The sequence below is a fragment of the Onychomys torridus genome, chromosome 20 (assembly GCF_903995425.1).
Source record: "Onychomys torridus chromosome 20, mOncTor1.1, whole genome shotgun sequence".
In the NCBI taxonomy this organism is placed as follows: Eukaryota; Metazoa; Chordata; class Mammalia; order Rodentia; family Cricetidae; genus Onychomys; species Onychomys torridus.
In genome coordinates, this window is record NC_050462.1 from 37,843,446 (window position 1) to 37,858,567 (window position 15,122).

General features: G+C 44.8%; 1 long non-coding RNA gene across 1 annotated transcript; it reads right to left on the minus strand.

Moving 5' to 3' along the window:
- Positions 1-3,765: 3,765 nt before the first annotated feature.
- LOC118570882 lies at positions 3,766-7,338 on the minus strand. Its single transcript, XR_004943264.1, has 3 exons — positions 7,253-7,338; positions 5,780-5,890; positions 3,766-3,922 (listed from the first exon to the last, which is right to left on the minus strand). It is a non-coding gene; the product is annotated as an uncharacterized LOC118570882 (long non-coding RNA).
- Positions 7,339-15,122: the final 7,784 nt, after the last annotated feature.

Here is a 15,122-nt window from a genome sequence, read left to right on the forward strand (position 1 = left end):
TATCTGCCTCAGTTTACCAGAAAAAAAAAAGAGAATTTGAAGACTAGCAAAAAGGAGTGAGGTAAGTGTCCACAGGATATAGCTCAAGAGTGTTTACATATAGGAAAGTTTTAAATGGGGTTTACTATTTTTTGTTTATTGTTGGTTTTCTGGAGCTGGACAGCATGGGTTCAAGTCCTGACTTAGCCACCAATTAGGGGACTGATTTAGAGTAAGTTATTTGATTCCTTTGTGCCAGACTTTCCCCATTGTTAACGGGACATAGTAGAAATATGTTTCTTGGGGTGTTGTCAAGGTGAAAGTTCTTAGACCAGTTCCTGGCACATAACAAGAGCAGTTTCTAACTTATCCCACCTGCTTTAGATTTTAATGTCCTTTCCATTTAAAGGCAGAAATCCCGCAACTTCAGTATGATTGCAGATATTACAGAAGTGAGAACGGGTCCTCAAGACTCAGCCTGGTTTCCTTGTGACCCAACACCAACCTTCGTTAGCTATCTCCACCCCTAGATCTAAGCATGCCCCCTCCACGCCCATGCCTCTGCCCTCTTCTTCTCACTGGGATCCACTCTGTCAGTTAGCTCATTAACATCAGCCTGTCTCTCCACTATAGACTCCCCCTCCGGAGCGTTCCCAAGACATTTTAGCACTTAGGATGTTTTTGTCTCCTACTTACTAGGACACTTAGTACTTTAATATTTCCTTGGATCTCCCAGCCTTACCAGATTGCAAATTCCTTGCAGACCAGGCCATGTCTCTGTTCTTTTGGTGATGCTCACAGTTCTGAATACTACAGTTTTTATACAGTCAGTCCCAACTTTATTTTGAAAAATCAACTTCTAAGTTTAGAGGACACAAAAAAAATCACACTTACCACGGAGTGAAATGGAGAATAGATTTTTGAGTCAGGCAAACTTCAATTCTGGCTCTGCTAATATATGCTGTGGAGCTTTGGGTAGCAATTCTATCTGTTCCCTGTCTGCTCATCAGGGTGGCCAAAATGACCTATAATGATACCTCCCTTCTAATGATGGGGAAGTAGTGAATGAGATAATGTGTATAAAGGTCCTGAAAGGGACCTAGGGTTTCGTAAGACTTCACACCTGCTAGCCTTAGTTGAGGATGTTGTCTCAGTGCTTTCCTTATGACTTTAATTCATCTGGGGCTCCTGCCAGTGGTACCTAAGGAGAAACATGTATTCTAATATGATACAACCTTTAAAGGTTAAAAACAAAAACAAAAACAAAAACCCTTATGATCCTAGATTATTTTAAAAATTCCAAAGATGCTTAGCGCATTCTGCTTCAAAATTTAAGGAAGTAAATTTGGCATTTTAGAACATGCCCATCAAACATTTGAACACCACACTCCAGAAAGTTACCATAGGTGAATGATTTTTTTGCCCCCAGCCTGTGTGATGAAGACCCATAGTTGACCTGTGTGAGGGTTTTGAGAAGGTCACTGAGAGGCAAGCACCATCTGCCCTCAACACAGCAATGGGGAATGAGGTACTGAGAAATACCTGGCTCTGAGGAATGCAACTTAGCCCTGACAATGAGATATGAACAGGAGACAGAGAGAAGGGTGTTCTTCTCCTTTCTTCTCTTCAGCAATGCTGCATATAATTGCTCAAGGTAAACTGAGGGCGCAGACTGCAAGGCAAAACTTGGTTTGCAGAGCCAAGCCATCCAGGGTGATGTCACAGTGCAGCTAAGGAAGAGGTGGGTGGGAGGCCAAGAGACAGTAGCTTAGCTGGTACGATGTATCTAGACGGGGCTTTTTAATATCTCGCTTTGTTGTCATGGACACAATCTCATGATCTGTCCTCACTGATTCGCTCTTTGCAGAGTTTCCATCTGCAGTGGTTTCAATGAGAATGGCCCCCATACCTCATATGCTTGAATGTTTGGTCCCATTAGGAAACTGTTTGGGAAGGATTAAGAGGTGTGGCTTGCCAGGCGGTGGTGGCCCATGCCTTTAATCCCAGCACTCAGGAGGCAGAGCCAGGCAGATCTCTGTGAGTTGGAGGCCAGCCTGGACTACAGAGAGAGAGATCCAGGAAAGGCGTAAAGCTACACAGAAAAACACTATCTTGAAAAACAAAACAAAACAAAAAAAAAAAAAGAGGTGTGTTGTTGTGGATGAGTTCTGAGGTTTCAAAAGCCCACACCAGGACTAATGTCTATCTGTCACTCTCTCTCTCTCCCTGCTGCCCGAGGATCAGGATATAAAAGCTCTCAGCTACTGCTCTAGCACCATGCCTGCCTGCCTGCTGGCATGCTCCCCACCATGATGGTCATGGACTCACCCTCCGAAACTGTAAGCAAGCCCCAAATTGAATTTGTTTTGTTTTGTTACATACGAGTTGCCTCATGGTGTCTGTTCACAACAACAGAGCATCAATTACAACACCATCAGAACTGAAGTAAAAGCTGTATCTTATCTCAAACTTTTTAAAAAGTTGGACTTTGGGGTGAAAAGTGTGGGGTTTTGTATGGCTTGTCATTGTGGCTCACAGGGTTCATACTCAAGCAAGACTTTGAATTTCTGCCTCAGGGGCCTGCATAGCACTTTCTGATAGAGGAAGCTTCCAGCTCTCTTCCAGCCTGATTTCTCTATGTCCTATAACTACAGTGTGTGTGTCTTCAGCAATAGGATCTCATCATTTAGTTTGGGTGGGCAACCAAAAGCAATAGATCTAGCCTGTATTGTTTGAGGGTTGGGCTCTGAGGTATCCCTAGCCAACAACTCATACAGAGGTACCCCACACTTGGTAGTAGGATTTTTATTTAGTAACCTTTGGCTTCTGAGAGGATCATTATCCACCCAAATACTGACCTGCTGGGGAAGATGTACCTCTCGGTGTATTAGTGGCATGACAATTATGGGGTAACCATTCACTTCCTGATTGAAGTAGAGTCCTGCTCCACAAGAGGCAATTTACGCCTGGTACCATTAACCTGGCCCAAAGCCCATGGCTAGGGAGGTTACAGGCTCAGGAAGGAATCTACTGTAACCCTCTCAAGTGGTTTCTGCTGTATCCAGGAGATTGAGAGGAAGAGATTGAGTACACAGAAGTTATATGAATTACCCATGATTCATGGCTAAGGCCAAGAGTAAGCTCAGTCAGGAAGACTGTCTCGAGCATCTGAGATTTGACTACCAGGCTGTGCTGCCTCTTGACTGGTTTCATACATTTTAATATGATCCCTGTAACAGGTTTTAATACGATCTCTCTCCATTGAAAACACACACACTGAAAACTGCAGAAAAAACACAGTGTCATATCAAAGTCACCATATGCTACCATCGAGTTTACCTCTTGTTTGCCGTTAATTGCAACTATTTTATAAAAAGGGGGGGGGAAGTTGGCGTTTCAAATAATGGCACCCCAGATGTCATCACTCGAGTAGATACACTACATGACAATCTTTAAAAAGAAATAGGGTGCACATGAAATAAATAATGCTTAATCACATAAGTTACATTTTCTGGAATCACTAGCCATATACTCATGAATCCAGTTAGACTAAGTTAGAGCCATACCTTTAAAAACTGAAGAAAACAGGAACTAGAAACGTTATCTATTTAGCATGTTTCATTTTAGATTAAACAGATTTTACTCCCTGTTCCCTAGTAATTATATATAATTAAAAAGCACAGAGGAATGTGTGTAAAGACGCAATGAAATAATAACCATGTGAACGGCATCTCATTTTAACTCACCGCTGAGGGGAAGTTGCTTTATTCAGATTAATTTGTGAAAGGGCCAATGAGAACATGACAGAGAGAGACAGAAGGGAACATATTCTCTCAAATTGCTCTCCTCGGAAAACAGGATACATCAAATTGCTTCAACGCTTCAGAAGGCATCATGACTTAACCCATTTTTAAAGGGCTCGCTTCTCTGGAACAGCTTTTTCCTAAAAAAAAAAAAAAAAAAAAAAAAAAAGGAAGAAAGAAAGAAAGAAAAAAAAGAAAAAAAATTCTTCAGAACCATTAGTGATGTCAGATGAACTGAGTTGTTATAAATCAAGAGAAGTCTCACTAAGGACTGGTAAGGGCCCAGAGCTGATTTACAAATGCTTATATGGAGGTTGGCTCTGATGGGACACTCTATAATCAATACTTAGAAGCAAGGAGTCTGGATGGTCATGAGTTCAAGACCAGCTTTTGATGTAAGGTATCAAAACCACAAAATTAAATGAAATTAAAAAGCAAACAAATGCTTCTGTGGCCATCATCTTTAGATACACCCGTGTGGACCTTCTGAATGAAGACTAGCATAGACACCTTGTCACTACTGCTGGCACCATCTATTTGTTTAAGGACAGTCTTGGAGGGTGCCTGAGGGTGTCCATTGTCGCTGTGATAAAACACCAAAAGCAACTTGGAAAGGAAAGGTTTTATTTGGGAGGTTTACATATCCCAGATCTTAGTCCATTGAGGGAAGCTGAGTCAGGAATAGAAATGGAAGCCCGGGAGAGGTGCTGCTTACTGGCTTGTTCCTTACGGCTTTCTCAGCCTACTTTCTTATACAACTCAGGACCACCTGCCCCTAGGGTGGTACCACCCTCCCCACAATGGGGTAGACTCACCCACATCAATCATTAACCAGGAAAAGGCACTACAGACATGCCTACGGGCAATCTGATGGAGGCCTTTTCTTAACTGAGGCTCCTCTTCCCAGACAACTCCAGATGCATTAGGCGGACAAAGAGCCCACCAGGACAGGTGTCTATTACATACTAGACATTGAGCTCTGTGATTCCGAGCATGAGGAGCACAGTGATATTCAGACTTCCCTGGGAGGGAGGAAGTCTACCTATGTAAGCACATGTAAGGCTGGCATCCTTCAATTTTTATAACAACTCTATAAGGTTGGTTCATTGTCATATGGATGTTTTTGGATCAAGGGGAACATAAGGCTTATATACAGAACTAGGTGTTTAGGAAGAAAGTGATGTCCTAGAGGAAGGCAAAAGGGTCAAGAACTGTGCTGTGATTGTATATAGGGTTTCTAAGGAATGTGTCACTTTCTAGTGACACTTAAGGCCAGCCTGAGCTACATAGTGACTTCTGGGCTAGCCTGGACTACAAGAGTGAGACTCTTCCAGAAAAACCCAGAATCTGCATATAGTTGTACACACCTATAATCCCAACACTCCAGAGGCAGTCTCTGGTAAAGCAAACTATCATGTTAACAATGGTCATGTGGTAGATGTTCAGCAGGCCTGCTCTCTCAGAAAGCCCACCAAGAGGTGGCTCCTCAGCCCCCAGAACTGTTCAAAACCACACTTACAGGGTATTTAAACTGCCTTCTTGAGAGCGGCCATGTGATTCTTTTGGTCTTCTTTCCTGTCTCATCTCTGAGGACCAGAAAGGTCACCCGGCGAACACTTTGCCCAATAAACCTGGTCTTTTTATTTTATTTTTTTAATTTGGCTTACTGCATTGGTGGAGAGACTTAATATCCAGGTTTGGAAGCCTTTCAGTAGAGAAGGGTGTTCATCTCACAACAGCAGAGAAACAGGAAGTGAGGAAGAAGGAGCCAGGGATGAGATATACTTTCAAAGGCATACATCTAGAAGCCTGTTTCATCCAGCCAGGCCCTATTTCTTTCCTTTGCCATTCAATATGAACTCATTGACGAATAGGCCATGTATGGGGCTAATACATTCATGATCTAAACACCTCTTAACAGAGCCACCAGCTACGGACCAAACCTTCAGTGATGAACATTTTGATGGTATACTTCACATCTAAACCACTGTACCCACCTCCAAAATAGAGATCAGCTTTAGACCAACTTCTTATGCCTGTTGTTGTGATCGTTCAATGAGTTCATACTTGGTGAGTTCATACTCTTAGGGGAGTGCCTGGCATGTGTTCTGGGAAGACATAAGGGGGAATGTTTAGTACCTGCTGCACATCTGTGCAACATTGTCTAAGCACTGGGGGCCAGACTTGGGGGGCAGGAGGGAAGGCGGTTAAACGGTGAGAGACCTTGACAGGTTAGAGCCAAGGGACCCCACGGTGAGAGAGGGGAGGAGAGAGAGAGAGAGAGAGAGAGAGAGAGAGAGAGAGAGAGAGAGAGAGAGAGAGAGAGAGAGAGAGAGAGAGAGAGAGAGAACTGGGTTGCAGAACACCTTGGGGAGGAGCGGGATTAGAAAGTAGCTCCACCCCTTTCCTCCACCCCTCATTCATATTCAGTAAAAATCTCTAAGTGGTTTGGAACCGGAACCAGTGGTAAGTATCCTCCTTACATATCTTGCTTTTTGCGCCTAACCCTGCTCTTCAAGGCCTTGCCTTCAACCACTGAAGAGATGGCAGGAAGTCAGACAAAGGATGCCCGGGTCCCACCTTTTGTCTTCAAGGGTCAGAGGCCAAGTTGTCTGGCACTTAGGAGCATGAGGTTTGCGGCTGCCTCCCCCACTCCCATCCCCACCCGCACTCCCACTCACTCTGAATGCCAGGTAAGCCTGAGCCTTTAGGCCGTCCCAGCTCCTTGCTTTGTTTCCCTTTGGGCAGCTAAAGACCTCTCCAGAGGAGACAAACAGGTTTGGAAACCAGTTTGGGCCCAGCAACCCCGCACAGTGGGACGTCACCTGTGCACAGAAGGGTCTGGGGCAGAGCCTGCCTGAGCACTAGGAAGTGAGCCCAGGCTCCTAGAGAGCCTAAGGGCACGGCCTTCTAAACAGATCTGTCAATCTGCTCACTAAGAGAATAAAACTGGCTCTCCCAATGTAATTACAGGCTGGCTGATCTGGAATGCTGAACTTTGGTACATGGCAGGGGTAACGTGAGCCGTGCCAGGTTGTGTACCGGGCCAAAAAAGATGAAATACCAAACCAAACTGACTGGTTTCCAGAATCAGTCTGCGGAAAAACAAAGCACCTGCCTGCGCCAATGTGCGTGCCGGCATCGGGTCACGTGACTCTGTCTTTCTGGCAGAGCCCTTCCAAGAAGGAAATTACAAATCTTCATATATTCAGAACCATTTAATAGCTGGCAAGCGACTGCCGGCCACCAAAGCTACTGCCAGATCCACTGAAACCTCTTAAAGGGCCCTTTCCTCATGCGGCTATTTTCAAAAGCAGTTGAGCCCATCACCAATAACAGACGCTAGCTCTTCCCCAAGGAAGAGAAAGCCGTCCATTATGTTCAGCCCTCATCCTGCTAGGCACAAACAGATTAAACACCAGAGAAGGGAAGAACATTTTTGAAAGACTTGCAGGCTGAGGTTCCCCTACCCAAGAATGCTGGCTTGCGAGTGGCAGAGGCCAGATAAGGGTTGCGGCTTCACCCGACCTCTTCGTTCTCTGAGCTGAGTAGGCTCCATGACATCTACAAACCTCTGTCTTCCCCTGCCTGTGAGGTGAAATCACGTGACTGAGTGGTTCTGGATTAGCAACTAGAGTCAAGCCAATCATCTGATCAGACAAACAAAAAAATTGTTTTGTTTTTTTTTTTTTAATGTGTGTCTCTGTGTGTGTGAGCATATGAATGTGGTATTTGCACAGGTATGTGTACAGATACACCTGACTGTGGTTGTGGAAGCCAGAAGGCACCAGGATGTGTCTACTCTATCTCCCTCTGCCTTATTGCTTTGAGATGGGGTCTCTCACTGAACCTGCAGCTAGGCTGGTAGCCCGCAAGTCCCAGCGATCCTCCAGTCTCAGCTCCATACTAGCAAGAATACAGCCACACCTGGCTTTTTTTTACCTAAGTGCTGGGATCCAAACTCAGGTCCACGAGCTTGCACAGCAAGCAATCTTATGCACCGATCCATCTCTCCAGGCACATGTCATTTTTAACAGATTAAAAATAAACCAATGTTTCTCAAAACAACGGTGGTCTGAGGGTGACTCGCCTGTGTTTGGAAGTTTTTAATGAAACGCTTTTACGTTTATGTTTGCCTTTCCATCACGATGTAAGAATTAACACAGCTGTGTTCTGACCTAGCTGACAGACCCATTTGGATTTGATTTTAGGGCTCAGTTTGGAATCTGTGCTTGTGATTCCGTGGGCACCAGGTGGTATTATTTGAGTTGCTGTGAGCTGGGAAGAGTAGAAGAAAACCAGTGTTGATACAAAGCAGGCACTGATGCCAAGTCGGGGCAAGAGATGCCTGCAGGCTGTGCATCTAGAAGCTTCTGAGAGCACAGGCCAGGGAAAAGGAGCAGGAAAAACTGACTGAGCCCACAGCATGGCCCTCTTCCACCGGGAAGGCCATGTGCCTTGCTCAGCCCAGAGAGCAACGATTAAATGCATAAAACACTGCATGTCACATTTAATTAATGTTGGTTTGAATTTTATCGATCTTGTAGTTTTAACAGGTATAATTGTTTTGATTTCATGGCTGTTTTCAAGTAACAACAACAAAAAAAACCCCTCTGATTTTATGCCATATGTACAAGGAAGGATACTATGTATTCATATTAGATATATGAATATAATCACATACACATATACACACTAAGTACATACTTTGGAAGTTACTGACTTAACTATAACAATTATAAGCTCTTATCAATAGCAGGTGTTTACAATAATGTTCCCTGTAGAATGAGTGCACAGATCGTTCAATTTTTGAAAACCCAGCAACAACTCATCTCTGTTAATATAATTATTACAAGGAAGAGAAGCAATGAAAAGAATAAACAGCCTTGTAATGAGTAGAGAAGGAAGACTGAGATGATATTTGCATATACTTTATGGTAATGTTATGCTCAAAAGTTATCTCCAGAAAAAACATCATAAAGAAATATATGAACTAGCTGATACATGTGGGTGATAAAATTGCGTGGTTTTTTTCTCCCTAGTTTAAAATAGTTTATCTTTAACAGTCATGAATTTTATGGTTTTCAAATGTGTGTCTTATGACTCGTGATTGATACATCTGGTTCCAGATGGGCACCTGAGGGGCTGGCGAGACTTGCTGTTCCCAGCTCCTCCATCCACACAGCCCAGGTCCTGTTTTCAAGGGGTTACAATGCTATGCTTTCCAGCTCCCTGCCCAACCCCCTGCCTCCAGCAGATGTGGTTTACAGGGCAAGGTTCTCTCTTAAAACACTTCTCTGTGAATGGTAATTCTTTTCAGTGCCGCTGAGTTCCTGGAACCCTCTGAGATGGGAAACGGTGCTCACCCTCTGTGGTCCTCATTCTTGGCGCATCTCCATGGCCACCCCAGCAAATGTGAAACAAACATCTGTTCTGTACTACTTCTCTTCTTCAGGCTGCCCCTGCCTTCTTCCTGGGCTTCATCATGGTGTGGTGCCATGCCAGATCTTCCTTGACTGGGTTACCAGGGTTGAGGACCTTTCTTCCTCAGTGCTCACCACGGATGACATAGTAGGGAATGGCTACTAGTGCTGAAGGCACTCTGTGAGTGATTAAAGTTCTTGGATACACAACCATTTCACACACGTATACACGCATACAACACACACAGTCACACACACAAACATACACAGTACACACAACAGCAGCTCATACACAACACACACACACACACTCACACACACACACACAACACATACACTCACACACAATATACACATATTCACACACCACACACATACATACCCTCAGATACACACTCATTTGTACAACATACAACATAAATATAATTTAATTTGTATTATTTATATTTGTAACGTAGGCTACCCCAAACAACAAAAATCGTATCTTCGGGGGTGAAGCCTGGCATTGGCCATTTGAAATGCCACACACACACACATACACACACCCAGTTGCACAGCTGTGCATCTTCCAGATCTAGGGCAATACACTAAAGGTCTGATGACCCATTCTCTGAGGTCAAGTACCTAGCAGTAAATGCTGCATCCATCCCATTGTAATTGGGGTGGGGGTATGGCTTGGCAGCAGAGTACTTGCCTAGTATGTGAGAATCCGGGGATCTATCACCAGTACCAAAAACCAAATGACAGAAAAAAAACCCAGTGTTTTTGTTATTATGTTATTATGAAGCAGTGTTATTATGGCCACAATTGAGCCTATAACTCAGGATCTGTCACCTAGTTCAGGAAACTTCCAGAACACTGCTTCACAGTAAAGACTCGAGAAGTCTTTTAGAGCAGCTGGACTCCACTGTGTAGGACCTGGGGCTGTGAGCAGGGTCTGAAAAAAAAAAAATTACCTTTTCCATTGAAAGAAGATCTCTGAAAAATCTCCTGACCTTGGCCAGTCTCCAGTCCCCACCAGGAGCTGCAGCTGGGTTCAGCCTCTCAGAAACACTTGCCTGGACCTCTGCTAAGAAGCTGGGGATCTTTAATTAGTGACTGGGACAGAAACTGAGGGTTTTTCCAGCCCTCTTCCAGGTGGGCCTGGTATGGGAGGGACCCTAGCAGCTTTCCCAAGCTTTTGGCAGCTACCCCTGCCCCCACCCCATGTGTGGGACCCCCAAAGGGCTGGCCATATCGGGAGAGGTTTTCTCCCCCCACCTCGCAGTTGAATAATGCCTGCTTTAGCATAAAAGCCCTCCCTTAGCTCAGTGTGCCACGCACCTGTCAGTGTTTGTTTTTAACTGATGATGTTGATTTAGCATTAGACCCAGCAGGGGATGTGGTTACAGGCTATGATAAGGATTGCGGGGAGCTGTGTGCACACGAGCAAATGCCAAGTTGGGTAATGAAAAGCTGAACTGCCCACGTTCCAGCTTATACATGTCTATTAAAATCATCAAGGTATGGCAAAAACCAAAACAAAGCATACCCCTTTCTAGAATGGGGATTTCTTGTCCCCAACCCTCATCCACCCAGGAGAGCAGCATGACAATACTGGAATCTCTATGAAGCTCAGGAACAGAGATGTCTGTCCTATTAATATTTCCAACTCCCCCACGCCTCCGTTTCCTCTTGTGTTCCAATAATAGTTCCATTTCTCTTTATATCCCAGCGGGAAGGTTTGGAATGCATTGATGGCCACGATCCTGTCTGGTACACCTCAACCCCTCAGCCATCACATGGATGACAGCTCAGATTTCCTCGGGAGCAGACCCTTTGATTGCTGTGCACAAACCATGCACCCCAGAAGGGGAACACTGGGAGGGAAGAGACTAGAGCAAGCTGGGCACTGTCCCCAGAGCATAGGTGGAGACAAGCACAAGCGAGAGTTTTGTAAACACAAGTCAGGATCCGGAGTCTTCATAAAGACAGCCACTCTTTAATTGAGTGTTGAGTAATGAACGGGAGTTTGCCAAGGGGAGGTGGACAGAAAGGGAGTGTTGTGGGCAGAAGGAAGCAAGAGTCAACAGAGGCTGGGTGGCAATGCAATAGGGTCAAAGAATTGGGAGCCTTCAGGGAGCTGAGAACCTAGATTACAAGGAAAGGCAGGAGCTCTCTCTCTGTCTTCTTTATGTCTCTAATTCTCCATCTCTCTGGGTCTCTGTGTCTGTCTGTCATCTCTCTCTCTCTCTCTCTCTCTCTCTCTCTCTCTCTCTCTCTGTGTATGTGTATGTGTGTGTGTGTGTGTGTGTGTGTGTGTGTGTGTGTGTGTAAGAGAGAGACTAATTCACAAGACTGTCACTACATACTAAAGATGTGATGTGAGTAGTAGAGGATGCAAAGGAGTTTAGAGATCATCCTATAAGCACACAGATGATGCTGTGGGGTACTTGGTGCTCTCTGGCACTTGGTACTATCGTATGCTAGCTAGTACTTGGTGCTCTCCAGAAACTCTCATGCAGAGTAGCGATAGATGGAAATGGTTAAGAGAGCAGAAGAGGGCTTGTTTCATTGGTCTTTTACATTGTTAGGAAACAGATGTGCAAGCCGTGGTATGATCCTGCTTCCTGGTTTGTTTCTTGGGGCTTCGGGTCTTGCATGGCCAGGTTTTGGGTTTCGACTTGCTAGCTTATTCTTAGGACTCCCTCCATGTAGACAGCGCAAATGGATGCATGTCTACCCAGAAGTTCTCCAAGCTTAGGCGCACGATCCTCTTAGCTCTCCTCTCTCTAGTCATTTCCTTTGCCTTTCCTTACCTTTGATTATCATCTGGCAGGCAAAGATCACATCATGAATATTTTATAACTCCATAGTTCCAGCATAGATGAGGCCGTTAATAGCTCAGTGACTTAAAAGAATGCCCCCCCCCATACTTAGTCCATGGCTGGCATGGAGCAGGCGGCCAATTAGAAGAAAGCACTCTAGCCATCAAAGGCGTTTGGCTGTAGGTCACATAGTCATTAATGGTCATGAGTCAGCTGATTCTTGTGTTTCCAGAACTTTTCCTAATTTCCATGATGAGGACTTGAAGACAGAAAGGGAGTTCAGGAGAGCAAGGGAATCGTTCCACTCAGCTCTCTTTCCTCTTTCTCTTTGAAAGCCTTTCATTCTAGAATAGTAGAATGGACCCTCCAATTTGTATTTCACAGAGAATGTGAATGTCTAATAATTTCGCGATCCAGACACACACAGACAGACAGACACAGAGACACACAGAAAGGTATACATAGACATGCACACACACATACACACACAGATATATACTACACCCATACAAACACACCTCCTGGTTGCCCACAGCCTGCAATATTCCAGAGGCCCAGCTATTTGCACACCTCTAGGATGTCTGCTGGGGAACCTGGGTGGATGCTGGCTTCCAGCCAAACCCAACATATCCCAACCTGACCCTGCAGCTGCCCATAACTTTGTGGGTGCAGGAAGAGCACTTTGACTAGGAAGAATGATACTGTGAGGCCAGGCATGTCTTAGTCCCTCAAGCCAGAAAAGACTAGGTCTGCTGCAAAAGCCAACCTCATCTCTAGGAAGGCAGGGCTACCTTTTCAATGTAGGGCTTATCTATAATTATTTTCATGACTTCCTGAAAAAAACTCATTCTATCAAAATAACTCTGCTTTGCTAGAGAAGGCCAAAAATATGCCACAATTTTTAGTTCAGGGCCCCTAAGCACCTGCTAACCTGCAAAATGAAGATCTTTAATCTTCCCTCAAAGGTAAAAAGGCCTGCCTCATCTAGTGACTCATTCAGAGTGCAGGTTCTCTGGAGAACTGAAAACAGACTACACCTGAGGGAAATGCACACGCTCACAAACTGCGGGCTAGACTTCTCTTCCATCACAGACAACAGAAGCCAGCTCTGGCTAATCTAAGCACAGGAGGGAATTAATGGAAGTAAATAGAGCTAGAGAGAAGCAGAACTGTTTGGGATCTAGATGGCAGGAACTAGCTCCTAGTGTGCATAATTGCTGTGTCCTGACACTGGACTGTGGCCACCAAACTCCACTTAACCTGATGTTAGCCTTGCTCCCAGCTCCTGCAGGGATTCAGTTAGGCCTATCTTAGAATACTCCAGCCCCTCCTTGGCTAGAGAAAGACTTCTTGTTGACTGACATTCCATCAAGAGGAAATAACGTGGAGACTGGAGCTGTTGGTCCTGGCATTCTCAGGAGAGGAAGAAATGATATGAGCAACCTAAAAGAATACAAGCCTAAAGAAGGATAAAAAAATAAATTCAAACATAACAAATCTATCCACTCTCTCAGAAGTCTGCTCATCTTGGTGGAGTGGAGTGAGGTAATCATGAATCTTTATCATGGACCCAGCTCTAAAGCCTAGGACCTAGAAGTCCCCAGTTAGGCTACATCCTAGGGTCTTATACAGTATGTCCTGTCCCTTGAGAGTCTGTGGGTTTGCTTGTGGTCGGGGAACCTGGAGGGAAAATCGTTTTCTGATAGGACAAAACATAGGATGGAGATACTGAAAGCTGACAGTGAAGAAGCTAGGCGGAGAGACAGAACCAAGGCTGCTGAAGACCTGACCCTGTGCTGATGTAGTGCTCTTTCAGGATGTACATACCTTTGTGCAAGCCAGAGGCTCTGGTATGAGCCCACCTGAGCTGGTCCAGGTCCAGCAGGCCTTCCAGTGATAGAAGTCCTGGCAAGATGACCCGGAGAAACCTATTGTAAGAAGAAAAATGCCCTTGAGTATGAAGAGCTATAGCACTTGACATCCAATGACTGGAATGTGGGTTTAGCACCCAGCAGATCTGCACCCATCCTCCTAGGGACGTGATGTAGCAGTAGACCCGGGGCTTGCTAGGGTACCAGCAGGCTCACTCTGCTTCCCTCTGAAACTACTGCTTGGAGCACAGGGGTTATGACTGTTCCTAAAATGGATGCCCCTTAGACCGTTCCAGTTCAGTTCTTGGGCAGACAAGCAGAGTCTATACAGGAATCACTATGATGGTCCCCTGCCTGCTCTACTAGAAGCATCTCCAATCTCTCTCACCCCCATGTGCTCAGCCCACAGCGGTCTCCTTCCACCTCCTCCCCCTTGAGACTGTCTCATGTATCATAATTTTGACAGAAGGCCCTTGCCCAGTGCTGCTGCAAACACCAGCTTATTCCCAGTCCTGCCAGCTCTTACATTTTATTCTTTACAGGAATCTTCATGCAGCCAAATTATAACTGACACCCACTAGCTGGCCTGTGCTTACTTTTCACAGCCCTTATCCTAATGGTAAAGAGTGGTTGAGCTCATGTGCTATGTTCCACCTCTCCAACGTGATAAATTCTGTAGGGGAGGGGTCCATGTATATCTCCCTTATCTTTCTCACCCTGGTGCCAAGTACATGTCAGGTGACTATCAAATGTAGGTTGAATTCATGTTGCTTTGTACTATCCTGAAGATGAGAAGCTAGTAAATTTAGAGAGCAATGTATTCACTAATAGTGTAGTGATAGAAACAGATAGGAAACATCAGTTCCTGGCAGAACTGGAGAATATTCCTCATTCTTCTAACCTCAGGAGTGAAGACAGCCAAGAAAGTATGTGGAATGTGGCCAAAGACTGTTATGGTTTCAATTAAGTCGAAGCACTCGTGTATCACTTTTGGTTGCTATAGCAACAGAACCCCCTCTTACAATAATTGGCAGTATACTGTGATAAAGCCAATACAAATAAATTAATAACTTATAGGAATAAGGCAAGAAATGGCCATGTTAGCTTCCCTTTGGGGAATAAACTAAGGTGGCATCATGGAAGGTTCTCTTGGCAACAAAAGATGCTGCCCTGGAATTGATTTTTACATAAGAGTGCTAAACTGGTCATGCTATCTGATGAACCAGTTCTCTAAATATG